We start from the raw sequence: 14,553 nt of genomic DNA on the forward strand, positions 1-14,553 counted from the left end.
ATAACTGAAATAACGCTGGGCACAAATGACAGCATATTTTGGTGTAACCATGCAATTATTTTTGTAGAAATATATATATTTTCAAAGATCATTACATTATATGTAATTGGTACATTTTGTTTAGATTATCATATTTTTTAAGTTGGTAGCTAAAACGATAAAAAATAAAAAATTTAGGGAAAGAATCATGACCCATCGAATGTGTAAAAGAAGAGTTTTTATGAATGACTCAGTTGAGTTGCGTTGAGTTGAGTTGAATGAATGAATGAATGTATGTTTCCTCATGACACATGTCACATGGTCTAGGAGGAAAGTAAAGGAGATTACATTTGTGATCTGCATCGAAACAGCTCTGATAGTGAGCCTGAGATCTGATCGATGTTTATTTGTGAATGCCACCCCAGTTATAAATAATGCTAGGTAGCAGATATTTTTCCCACCCCTTCCAGAAAGTTTGATGCCATAAGTTAGGGGCATCATAGGAGGCATTTCCTGCCAGGAACACCGAGACTCTATCACAATGTGAGCACTTTTCTTCGTGTGCCTGGAGGGTGCCTGTGGAGACTCTGGATCTCCGTGTTATGCTGTAGTTCACACTGGGTGATTACATTTCAAATTTGGATTCAGTTCTCATCTCAGAAGTTTTATGGACCTTTTACACAAGATTTAGAGTGTCTTACTTGGCTCTGGTTACGGCACGTAGAGACTGCGGCAACTCTTTGCTTACATATTAATCAGCTTTGGAGCGTAATGAATGTACTGTATTCTTAATCCATAAATCCAAAAAAAAGTACATTAAAAAAAAAAAAAAAAAAAAAAAAAAAGATTTTTGATGAATTTATGAAATTGTGACAAATAATTAATTTAATCGATCATTAATAATTATATGAATATTTACTGAGTGTATATATATATATATATATATATATATATATATATATATATATATATATATATATGTGTATGTGTGTGTTTGTGTGTGTGTGTGTATTTATTAGTGCTGTCAAACAATTAATCACGATTAAATAAATAAAATATCCAAAATAAAAGTTTTTCTTTTTCATAATATGTGTGTGTAATGTGTATATTTATTATGTATATATAAACAGAAACCCATTTAATAGAAATGTTTATATATAACATAATTTTCAAGATATATACTGTATGTATATGTTTTTATATATACATAATAAATACACACATATATGATGTAAACTAAAACTTTTATTTTGAATGTGATTAATATGCGAATAATTAATTGTCTGACAGCACTTTTAGCTATTTTAATTCTTAATTCTGAAGAGAGGTTTTTTTTGTCTAATATTTATAGTTCATTTCAGTTGGCAATAAAAAGCTATTTTACTTAACTGATTGATAGCCCTAAAAAGAGCAGACTACTATGAAAGTAACCCAGGGGAGCTTTTTTACATCATAGGTGAACCGAACCCTAACCAATTTTGACATAAAGAGTTATGACAAGAGTGTCGATCCCAACTGTAGGAGTGGCTCTCTGGCCACAAGGTTAAAACAATTCCCACCCAATCATACAAACAACACAATGGAATAGCTGTCACTCGGGAAGACAACAGAGGTGATGGGAGTGGACAGGGCTGCGGTTTACGTTCAGGTGGAGTGTTCCCGCTAATCCGATTTGACGTTCACATTTGCCGCTCGAGTGGAGCAGCTAGCCAGGCTTTGAAAAGAGCGACAGGCCTCCTTCAACAGGTTTCAGAAGGTGTAGGGTTATGGAAGATTGGCTACAGTAGATGGGGGTGGTTGACCCAGCCATATTTCACCATTAGACTGTGACTGGAGTCACGTTTGACCACTTGCCCCCCCTCCACCTCATTCCCGTTCGCTGCCGCTACACTGTGCTATTTCCATATTGCCTCTGCTAAAAGCTATTTTGTCAACATTAGTCATTGTCAAAGCGCATTTCTTCTGTGCCGCAAGAGCGATTCTCCCGTTTTGATCATCAGATGTTTATTTGTTGTTTGTTTGTACCTGGGGGAATCGTACATTTCAGATTAAGCACAAGCTGAAATCGCGTTGTAAAGCTGCGTTTCACAGGGCGCACTTAGCTAAAAGAAGCTATTTGCATATGGTTTCTTCCAGTCAGTGGCCCTGTCACTGTGTGAGGATCTCATTATAGTCGTGCCCCCTCCAGTGGCTCACAACCCTTCATGATCTCTAAATTTCTCTCTGTCAATCTGCTTTTTCTTCTCCATATAGTGTATGTTGCACAGGGACTAATTAGCAGAGATACAGACCTCTGTGATCTTTCCCCCGCAGTACGGAGTGTCGCCAACTGTGAAATAAAACATGCTGCACAAAAACTACACTGATGTTTCCAGATTTAGGCAAATAATAATGTAAAATATTTATATTACAGTCATTATGATATGCATATAATGTATATTTTTATATTACTATATTACTGTGTTGCTAATATTAATGTCTATCTATCTATCTATCTATCTATGTATTAAAATATTATATTGATACCTAGATACATTAAGTTTAGTAATTCGATTTTATTATTAACTATGAGTTATAAATAATATGATAATGATAATAAAATACACGATAATATACATTTATATAGATATTGTAAATATTTAACATAAAAATCTGTAATTAAATTACTGTAGGATTACTATATATATAATTTGTTACATAAACATGAACTAGTAATTTGATTTTAATATTACATATGAGTTATATCGAGTCATACGTATGAGTTAGAGTTTAATTAATTATGGTTAAGTAATTAGTTTAAGATAAATCTATAACTAAATGCTAATTATTCTCAACCTGAGGTTCATGAAGTTGAACCAATGAACTGACCTCATGCTTACAGGTAACATCTATGCGAGTTGTCAGATTTACTCACTAATTGGGAGCACGAAAAGCATAATTTAGCAGAGTTCAGCTTGCAGTGAGAGTCTTAACTGTGATTCAGAACCGAGTCTGTGCTGATTCCTTTGACTTGTTGCATCTGATAGCTGGACAGGAGCAAAATGTTTGTATGAGGAGTAAATGTATGTAACCACTTAGTGCTGGTCTAACACTGTCAGAAGTGCTATAAAAATGCATTTTGTTTATTAACGATATTTTTAATATTTTACTCTACATTTACATGTAATGTTTTCATTAACATTTAAAATTCAAATGTAAGCTTTTGATCTACATTTGAAGTACACATATAATTGAACATTTGCTGTATAAATATTTATTTTACTCAAAATTCATAAAAAATGTAACACCGCACAACCTTTTTAGTGGATATTTAAGCTTAATTTGTGCAAGTTTGCATTAGCAGCCAACACGCTGCAGTTCACAGGAGTGACTTTTCCTTCTGTAGGTTACGTTTTACCCAGAAGGCCTTGATCTTGCAGTCGAGATTTATCATTTAGATAATTGAAATTGCAATGTTACAAAATAAATAAATAAAGTCATCAAGATGGATCATGACTCCCAGGCCTCTGCGGAAATTAAATTGGTCAAGGTAACCTAATTGCAGACTCATCCAAAAAGAACTTCACCCTCAGGCTGCTGGGTGACAGAATGCATTCAGGATCCAGGTAGATCCCGGAAAAGGACACCCTGGAGCTAAATATGGAGAAAGATAAAAACGGAGAATCCGGCTGGATTGGTGTGAAGTGTAGAGTATGTGCTAGTTAATGTAGAAGGGAAAATTGTCCCTAATTAGCATGGAGCTGGGAAAAGGTTAGCGTCATGTATCACTGCGCTGGGCAGTGAGACGTACTTTTAATTGGAGATAGGAAAGCTCTGACCAGAACAGTAGGGCTGTGCATTTACCTCGAATTCTGATAATATCATGTAATTGGAAAGAAATCTGTCATGGAAAACTCCTGCTCGTGTTCTCGAAGGCTTACACTTTAAAGGAAGATTAATTAAGTTACGGCTTCATTCTCTAATTGTGTATACTGAGATAATGAGTTGAAAGTTGAAGCAATTATTCCCTTCTCGTTCTTTTATTTTCCGGTGCCAGATATTTTTGTATGTCTGAGTATGTTTGAGGTCAGATGGAAGGAGCCAAGTTACATCTCGCTGACTTGAAAGTAAATGGAATTGTGTTAAATTAATGAACCAGTAATGATTCCGATACCTTTCCCTCCCTATCAAACACTCGATAGAAAAGTGTTGATAGGAAGATCGGCCTCGTAACCCTCTCCATTACAGTTTTAGCTTGCCGCACAGCAGGGTTCATAGAACTCGAACCGATGCTAAATCATGAGTTGGTTAATTGTACGCTCTGACAGGGGACTAATAAATATTGATATGAATTATTCAGACCATATGTATATCTTTGATTGCTCATTATGGGCAGCGAATGTACTACGCAATGTTAAATCGAGCTGCTACAAATGACAAAGAGCAGAGACCATAAATAGACTTGAAACCTGCTAATGGAAGTCATCATTATGAATTTATGCTTTGAAAAAAACATAAATCATTATAGATTGTTTCAAATTGGCACCAGCTCAGCCATGAATAACCGTGTTCATGCAGAGCTAAACCGAAAGGCTACAGTAATAAATGAGGAAAAGAGAGACTGGGGTAAAGGTCTGGTGTTTGATAGTCTATGATGTACAGCAATGAAAACGGTCTTTAAGAGATGAACTAAGCCGTCGAGTCTGGATGTATGCCCACTTACAGTATGCCTCTGTTATTTGATTACCATTTAATGAGTAACTGCTGCCATGATCAATAAAAATTTATAAATAAATCAAATGTTTCTGCTACTGCTCAAAAAGTTTGGGGTCAGTAACACTGCTTTTTTAAAGAATCTAACGCTTTTAAAATTCAGCAAGGGATGCGTTATCGGAAGTGACAGTAAAGACTTTTACACTGATACAAAATATTCCATTTCAAATTAACTCTGATCCTTTGAACTCTCTATTCATCAAAAATGGTTTCCACTAAAAATATTAAGCTGTTTTCAACACTGATAATTATAAGAATTATTTCCAAAGCACCAAATCAGCATATTATACGATTCCTGAAGGATCATGTGATCTGCTATTTCTGAAATGCATCAGCTTGGTTAATAAGATGCAGGTTTTGCGCTGAATTATTAAATTACGTGGCACAACTGTTTAGTGAAATTATCCCTTGATGTTCTGATGTGTGTGCGTACAGTATGTGTTACTCAGAATTAATATTTGATCAAAACCAACTGTTTTTCAGCATGATTTTTATGTGTCATAAAGGAGGAGTCATGAGTCTGAATGAATTATGCACCGTACTACATACTGATTATTAGATTATATGCTTGAGTTGAGCAGTATGTTTATATACTGTTATATATATATATATATATATATATATATATATATATATATATATATACACACACGTTGTGCTTAGTAAAACAATGCATTGTAAAAAAAAAAAAACTGCACTGTTACAGTTTTGCAAAGTCATATTACTGGGCAAGTCATCCATTAAATTTTTCTATGTAGCCAAATTGCACTGCCAGCGTAAGAGTCCTGATTCTTCTTTTGACATGTCTGCTAGTAACCTACCAGTAAGCTGTTCCCCATTGCTATTCATTTGGAGTTGGAGTTCTGGCTCCAGCTTGTTATCCCGCTTTTGCACTGTTCAATTGCAGTGCAGATCCATTCATTGAATACCAATGGGCATAATTCTTTTTACCTGAGTTTCAACTGGCAACGCAATTGGATGAGGTTGATTCCAACAATCACATGGCTGTTTGCACTCAGCAGGATGACAGTGGGCAAGCTTGATGAAATTAAAAAAGTCAAGGTAGGCGCTACCATGTTGAATTTGCGGAGCCGAGCTGAAAATGGGCCAAGTTCTGGAAAAGGAAGAGGAGGGGGAAAAAAAGCAGAGCATGAACTAAATCAAGCCCCTTAATTGGCTTGTTAAGACATGAAAGAGTCGACTGAGTGGGGTGGCCTTGAAGGAAAAGTATAAAAGGGTTGGAACAAGAGAGCAACAGACGGGAAGGAGGATAATGGAAGAGCGGGGAGGGAGAGAATAAAAAGCTGAAGTTAAGTTGACCGACAACTTTGTTTAATTTGGCCGTTTTTACGGAGTGATTGGGAAGCCAGAGCTGTTTGCAGAGGGAATGAGATTGTGGCATGCACCGGGGCAGTCTGATGAAGCCATTACGGGCCTCCCTCTCTCGCACTCAATCATTGTGACACATCAATAGGTGCGTTAGATGGTCATTCCTCAAAAGCCAACCGACCCACCTCGCCTAGAAGTACTAATCGTTCCAATCATTCAGTGAGAAGCTGGGAACCTCTAGCCTCTGTAGCGGTGACCCCTTTCCCAACATTGCCTAAATCCAGCCAACTTTTTTTTTTTTTTTTTAGCAAAGCCAGTGTAATTCTTTATCCTTCAGCTAGTTGGGAATAAAATCCACAATGTGGAATGGAGAAGCAGATCGAGCTTTCTGGTAGAATTTCACCACAGCAGTAGCTTTTTGGTGAGTTGATTTGGTGAAGAACATCACATGAAGCAATCTCAGATGTTTACTAAGCAGAGCACGGCTTTCTATACAGAAAAAAGACTGTGGATGTCTCCTTTGGTTTCTGAATTTTACCATTTGCCTGAATTAATTTAGATGAATAGGCTTTTCCAGTCCAGAAATAAAAGATTTTAAAAATGAGACGCATTTCTGCTGATTTCAAGGCAATACTCTTTACTCTGTTTAGACTCTGCTCTTGTCAGAGCTGTATCACAATGTGCTTCCTTTCAGCAGCACAGCAATCAGATTACACTGTGGTTCCCCCGCTAATATTCCCGCTTTGGCTCTGTCATTTTTCTTTGTCTCTGGCAAGGCGTATGCTCTGTCAAACAACACTATCATATGTTTTTTTCGGGTTTTATAAAACACCTGGTTACTGGTGTTTAATTATCCTTGTGTTTAGGGACGCACAATATATTGATCCTATAAGATACCAATTATTTATATTTAAAATTATATTCATATAAAATTTTTATATGATGTTTATATGTAATATTTAACTAAAACTATTCTTTTTTTACTTGAATTAAACCTAAATTAATACAAAATGAATACAAATTTTAATATTAGTAATTTATTATTATCATATTGTTTTTTTATGAATGGACCATTTATTATTCATTTTATTTTTGCTCCTAGTGGCAAATAATAAATTAGCATTTTCGTTCAGACCAAAGCGAAAAGACCAACAAGTGGGCGGGCAATATTCTAATGTTTCATATTGACATCAACATTAAACGACTTGGAATTCGTTTTAAAAACAACTCATTTCAATGATTCAGAGTCGATTCTTTCTTCTGAGACGATAACACTTTCAGGTTCATAACTTTGCAGGATGTTTTCGTTCACCTAAAGCTGTGATACACACAGCACGAAAGGTCATTTTCAAAAATCCACAGTATCGCACTTTTGTTGGTGGAGAGTAATGATTCGTTTTGTCGATCCTGTCCATAAATATTAGTGCTTGTGTTATGAGTCAGCAGGGTTTAAAGTTCACAGGTGAATCTGAGTGTGAGCCGCTCGGAGGTGACACAGTCTTTCTTTCAGTCAGGCTGTATAGCTGGCGAGGGTGCGTCAGTGTGCCCAGCTTTGAAGCACTTCACATAACCGGATTCTTTAGCTACACCTCAGCAGGGGGGGAGAAAGGATGAGAATCCAGGGAAGAGACGTGCGCGGTACAGTTGCTTTTGTAGGGCTGCCTCCAGCCACCCACTTCAGTAATCAAACTAAGCCAACCTGACCCACTTTGCTGCCGCTATCCAAGCCTCGATTCCTCTCGCTCTCATCCATGTTTCCTTTGCTACCTACCTTTTTTTTTTCATGACTCCCTGCCAGGCTGCCCACTCTCTACCTTGTCCACTGTTCTGTATCCACACACAAACGCTCAAACGCTCCTCAGTGTAAATGCCGAAATCTCCGGCTCTACGCATCGCCGCTGCTCCATAGGCAAGCCGAGTAGGAGGTGCTAACAGAAGGAGAATGCAACATCAACCCTGCACGCCTGACAGGTCTCTCTCCCACAGAGGAAGGATGAATTAGATGGAGGGTGCTACAGTAGCCAAGCTGATTCGCACATGGCCCTCTGGGTTTTACTCCCACTGGCCTCTGCTTTCCTGCCTCTGAGCCCCATGCTGCTCAACTCCCACCGCAGCCACCGGGGTGAGGATCATTACCTCTGACAAGAGCTTCTCCATGAGTAATCACCAGTGTGGGAAACCCAACAAACACCCATTTCAATCCTGCCTCTGCTCAGTCAAGAATCCTCTGCATCGCATGCATGCCATATCTGCTTCCTGCCTGTACCGTTAAAGGAAATGTTCACCTGAAAAACGAAAATTCTGTCATTATGTACTTACCTTTGTCATTTTAGAAACCATCTGCTGTTTTGTGGAGCACACAAGGAGAATTTTTGAAGAATCTGCTCTCCACAAAACGAACATCATATTGCAGTGTTAATCATTTTGTAGTATTTTAGCATAATGTGTTGCTTTTTACTAAATAGTTGGTGGGTTGCCTGAATGAGTTGCCTAAGGGGTCTTAATGGGACAGTTAACCCAAATAGGAAAACGTTACTTTATTTTCATTTTATTGTTTTATTTTTTGGTTTGCATTGTTTCCTGTGTTCTGCCATCTTGCTTTTGTTTTGCTTTGAACCTCATTAACCTCCATTGTTTTGGCTGATAAATATATTGACAAAATCACCATGATTTCATTTTTGATATTTTTGTTTGTTTTATGGTTTTCTTCTCTGTTTTTGTTTTCTTTTGGATCTTATTAACCTCTATTGTAAAGACAAGTTCAGACATATGGCATATCTGAATAACTTGGAATGACATGGAAGTCTTGAATAATTAGGTTGTTTTCAGTGGCACTAATATAGGTTGTGTTTGCATAAAATCTGCTCTTGCTTTTAAAACTAACTTTACAGATTCCCACACAGGGTTCTCAAGATACAGTATGTTTCTAGTTTTTGTAAAGATATGTTTCATAGTGACAACATCCATCAAGTACCATATAATAACACAATTTAAGTACACTGAAGGTAGTTCATATGATTATACAACTAATCCAAGTGTTATGAAACCTATTCGACAGTTTTATGAGGAACAGACTGAAATTTAACATTGTTTTCCTGCACGTCGTTTCTCAGAAGTCATTCTCCATTCCACGTTTGAAATGGCATGATATGTTTTATTATTACGACACATTTAAACCGATGTTGCTCGTCAGTAACGACGTGTCATTTGTAAATCTGATTTTAAACTCGGATGAGATTTCTGAATCACGTATCATAATGCTGGCACACCTTTCATTTGACCTAATGATATAATACACAGCTGTGAGGTGTATTGAGGCCCGCACCAGCTATTCTGCTATGAAAATTTGACATGACCCCTCATTAATGCATTAGCGATAATGCTCACAGTCAGCTTCTCCGACTGCCTTTCTCTTCCGCTCTGCTTAGAAGCAGCTCAGTGATGATATTGGAATATCAAAACCTTTGCTCTAACATAAAATTATGCTATTACCCATAGGAAAACAGCGAGAACCAAGTCGGCAGAAAAAAAACACTAGCGGTTAAAGTGATTTTCTCAGAGATTCAATAAGTTGTAAATCAGTGAGCACCCTTCCTGCGATTACAGCATTATTTACTCGGAGAGGCCAAGTCTCCTTTGCTGTCCTGTGCCTCTTAAACAATGAAACAGGAGAACCGCCTGGACTTTATGAACATAAAACAAGTTAGCCGACACAGTCGTTTCGCATTCCTACTATTGCAGCTGTCAGGGAAAGCAAATCAAAACTGTGAATGGCTTTTTGTTGTTTTGTGTTTTCTCTCTCTCTCTCTCTCTCTCTCTCAGTGTGACTTCAAGCACAGGGATCATTTGTTCTTTCTCTCTGTCATCGCTGCCAACTGCTCTTTTCTAAATAATGCACTTTCCACTATAATGGCCACAGTAATACCCAGCCACAGAAATATTATCCTCTGTAATTTTTTTCCTCATTTTTCAATGAAACAGCATTTTTTTTTCCCTGTTCTCCCTCACAATCTCACAGACAATGCATTTAGCTTAATGAGTGTGGCTGATAAAAATATCGACTCTCACAAAATCGCCAATGCAACATGTTAAAAAATCGTTCTAATTACTATGTGACCTGACATGAAATATTTCTAGACCAGATGAGATCAAAACAACTCCCTGCTGGGCTTCTCGCTCGGCTTAAGCTGTTCTGTTTCTTTCATCCATTTTCAACTTCTTTTCTTTGTGTTCTCCTCTTTTCTCACCATATTTATTTATTTACAAAAAGCTCATGTGGCCACGTGAAATCATGCCAGTACTCTTCGGGGTATAAATCCTTGCTTGTTAAAAAGTAGTTCACCCGAAAATGATTTTTTTTGTCAATTATTTGCTCACCCATACACATACATACATACATACATATATATATGGTAACAATTTATTTTACAAATACACCTGTTAGTTACTTGGTAGCATGCATATTACCAATTAATGCATATTACCATTAACGTCTTAGTCTACATAAACATATTCTACCTTACTTCCTATTCATAAGCAGAAAATGAAGACTTTATTGAGGGGAAAGTCATACTTAATAGTTAACTAGTGTATATATATATATATATATATATATATATATATATATATATATATATATATAATTAATAATATTATTATAATTATAATATATATATATATATATATATATATATATATATATATATATATATATATATAATTTATATGTGTATATATAGGTATATAGATAGATAGATAATGATTTATTTAGTTTTTTTTGGTTGTGAACTTGAACTGTCAATGTAAAAAAAAATGCTGTGTAACAAACAGTCTCCTTCCCGATTTCCTCTGGAAAAATAACAGCATACGGGTTTTGGAACAACATGAGTATGAGTAAATGATGACAAAAAAAAATCAATTTTTGGCTGAAAAATTCCTGTAAGCCGACGACTACATGCCGTAGGACAGAATTAGCACAGGTCCACAACACCGGCACCTTTGGATGCAGGAACTAACCTTATCCCACCTGCTCTGTAAATACAGATTTACAAGTCTAAATACCCACCAAGGTCTTTCTTCATAGTTGCATCATTAAATTCATGAACCTCCTTAAAAAATATTTGAGGCATTTCTGTCAAATGCCAAATTAAAGAATTATTACTGAGACAGATACTTCCAGTAGGCAGTGGGAAGCTGTAGCCTTGTGCCAGAAACAGAATTCAGTCCTTTAGATGCTGCTTGTTTGAATCCCCCACGCTCTGGAGGAAGGCCAAGCAGAAGGATCTGCCTGGCATGAGCGAGGTGCTATTAATCGCCTGTTCAATATGAACTCACGATCTCATGCTGAGATGTTTGAATAAGGGAGACCTTGTCATGGATTAGCATACTAACTGACATATGGGCCATATCTGCGATGTAAACATTAGCGGTATACTGTTACAGTCCACCGTCAGCTAATTGCGCTTTCAGTGAGGTAGCTTGTGAAACATTCCCCCTCAGCTATACGAGATCTTTCATCTTCTTCTCCTTGTCGCGCTTTGAAATGGGTTTGTAAATATTGTCACGTGAATCCGACAGAATAACGAAACGCCACTAAACGGCCATCTGTATGCAGGCGTTCTTTGCCAAATTCGCTAATTTCACCAAGACTGGATAGATTAGTGAGACTTGGCTATGTGGGTGGACTTCAAATGGCATTGATGAAAACAATGGCTCATGTTTTCAGGCTTTTTAACTTGGGCTCCGTGTTTCTACATGCCACCTGACATGTCCTTCACTGCTCTCCCATCTGTGTCGTCACTCACACACGCGCACGTCCTCGCTTCTTCATCCCCCAGCTTCTGCCACCAAATAAAAAGCTTGTCCCAGAGGTTGTCAGAGCATGAGAACTTATAGCCACCCACGTTCGGCTCGGTCCACAACCTGCACTCTCATTCCTGCTGTTTCACATGCTTTATCACTTTTTCATCCTCCTCCCCAGCTTTCGCCCTCAGACACTAAATCAGGTGATATGAGATTGTTGTCATCCTGGAATTACCAGACAACAGTCCAGCGCTATACCATCCTGTGATATGACACATGCAAAGATGGGAAAGGTTATGCGATTAAACCACAATTTTCTCTGTGCCCCATCTCAAGCACCAAATGAACAATAAACTATTTTTTCTAGTTTATTTGTAAAAATAAATCACTTAAAGATTTAAATAACCTATAAAAAAGTCCAGAAAGTCCAGATTTATATTGGATTTGTGTGTGTATGTATTTTGTCAAAAGGGACATTATAGAAGATTTATATTTCAAATAAATGCTGTTCTTTGAACTTTCAAAAAAAAATTGCAACACAATATTAGAAACACAATTTTTTAATCATTAACAGTAAATAAATATAAGTAAGATAAATAAATAAAGATTTTTTTATTATTTTTTATTACATTCTAAAATAGAATTATTTAAATTTAAAAACATTTTTTTTATAAATGAGGCCTTGGAGAGCATAAAAGTCTTTTAGAAACTTTGTTTTGAATTATATTGTGTATGATTTTATTTATATATGCATACAAACACACATTTTGTGAACTGCATTTTATTGTATATTTTGAGAATTTAATTGAGCATGAATTTTGTATCTTTTTAAAAGCAGCACTTTAGTTTGTTGTTATTAAGCCCTGCTCAATATTGAGCAATGGTTGTACCAGAGACAAAAAAAAAATAATAGTTTGAAAACCCTGAGATATAAATATTGAAGATAGTCCACATATAGTCGTTTAAAAGTGTGCAAATGAAGGAGAAGGAAGCAAAAATCCAATTGAACTGCGAGCTGTGACTCTTCCCAGTTTGGAAGATGAATGACCTGTGTTATTGTTGCATTATTTGGACAGGGTGATGAAGGAGGCTGTGACCTGCAGAGGGGAAAGTAAAATATAAGTGACTGATTCCTGCTTCGAGAGAGAGAAAGAGCAAGAGACAGGAAGAGAGAGAGAGAGATAGAGAGAGGCTGTTTGCTGGTGAGTTAAATTGGAGCGCTGTACCCTGCATCTCATCCGTTCTGTCTTATGTCTGAGACATAATCCCGTTTTCAGCACAAAATCATTTAGCTCTTTGGCACCACGTATGTCATTAACCTGCCCGGGGTCGGGCTGCCTCTCCATTCTAATTCACTCTTCTGTTCCATCACCTAAGCTTCAGCAGCGCTGTTATATATCAGCCAGACAGAGCCCAATCATCTAGCCGCCTGCTGTCTCTCTGATTATTGTTGACCAGCAAAACACTTGACCTGCAAACGGCAGCACTATGAGAGTAATCTACCTTGACATCTTTGTATCTAATGGCGTAGCAGGATCGATGGCCCGCGCGCACACCCTGTGGGCACGGGAGGCTGATTCCCCCTCTAAAGCGCGTGGCCAGCGCTGGCTGTCTGAGCCGCTCCGACACACGGCCACATAACTCATTTAATTAGTCATAGTCAGGGACTCCTCTGGACTCCAGGGATTCAGAATGTCCACTGCTCAGGTGCTGGCAGGAGAGGATGCAGAACAAAATGTTTGGAGGCAGTTTGACACCTGGCAGCGGAAAAAAAATGACAGCTCTCAATGTCCGGCAAATGCTAAAAATGGCTTTGCACGAAAATGTAGCCATCTATTTTCTAAATTTGTTAGAAAACTTTTTAATCGTTTTTAAAAGTGTTTTTTAAGGCCATCATTTTATTGTATTTTATTATTATTATTATTATTAACAAATAAAATACATGTTTTAATTAAAACAGAAAATAGAATTATTAAATTATTAAAATAGAAATAGCATGAAATATAAAAATGTATAATAATTAAAAATAATTCCATGTGATCATTCATTCAAAGCCATGATACATATTCATGCATGTTAACATGTAAAAGATTTTTCTTTTTTCCCCTATAATTATTTTCACTACAGTTATTATAATTATAAATGCTATTTTTTTTTTTATAAATATAATTTAATAAATAACAATAAACATTTTATTTGATTGATTATTTGTTCGTTTCTGAAGCTATAATTATTATTATTATTGTGTACAATTTATATACAATTTTTCTCAAAATAAATTAATAATAATTATTATTAATAATTCCATGTAAAATGTATATCCTTGTTTCCAGTTTTTTGCTTGGTTTCAAATTGTTATTTCTAATTGAAATATTCTTTATTTTCAGCGAAGCAATTAATCCAGATGATTTGTTTATCCATTACCATCTCAGCAATTCAACTGCAAACAAACAACCAGTACATTTTTCAAACTACCTTCTTTTGTGTTCCACAACAACAAACGTAGATTATATAATGGCACAATTTACATTTTTGTCAAAATGTTTCTGTAAGAAGTAAAGCGAAATAAAGCAATTGATGGATTTCAGAAAGGTGCTCAAATAAGCAGAGGAGTGTTTCATCAAGATGCAGACAGCAGGGCCACAGTTTGGAAAAAAAAAGTTCAATGTATTGATGCGAGGCACAGAAGAG

General features: G+C 36.5%; 1 protein-coding gene across 5 annotated transcripts in view; it reads left to right on the forward strand.

Moving 5' to 3' along the window:
• rbfox3a (RNA binding fox-1 homolog 3a) overlaps positions 1-14,553 on the forward strand; it is a 363,663-nt gene that overhangs the window by 82,473 nt on the left and 266,637 nt on the right. Inside the window, exon 3 of one of the 5 annotated variants that reach the window (XM_043253939.1) lies at positions 12,939-13,064. The exons of the other annotated variants lie outside the window; for them this stretch is intronic. The gene's annotated coding sequence lies outside the window, so the exon portion shown is untranslated. The remainder of the gene's footprint in view (positions 1-12,938; positions 13,065-14,553) is intronic. 5 annotated transcript variants of the gene reach the window in all.

Source organism: Puntigrus tetrazona, chromosome 12 (genome assembly GCF_018831695.1).
Source record: "Puntigrus tetrazona isolate hp1 chromosome 12, ASM1883169v1, whole genome shotgun sequence".
NCBI classification, from domain to species: domain Eukaryota; kingdom Metazoa; phylum Chordata; class Actinopteri; order Cypriniformes; family Cyprinidae; genus Puntigrus; species Puntigrus tetrazona.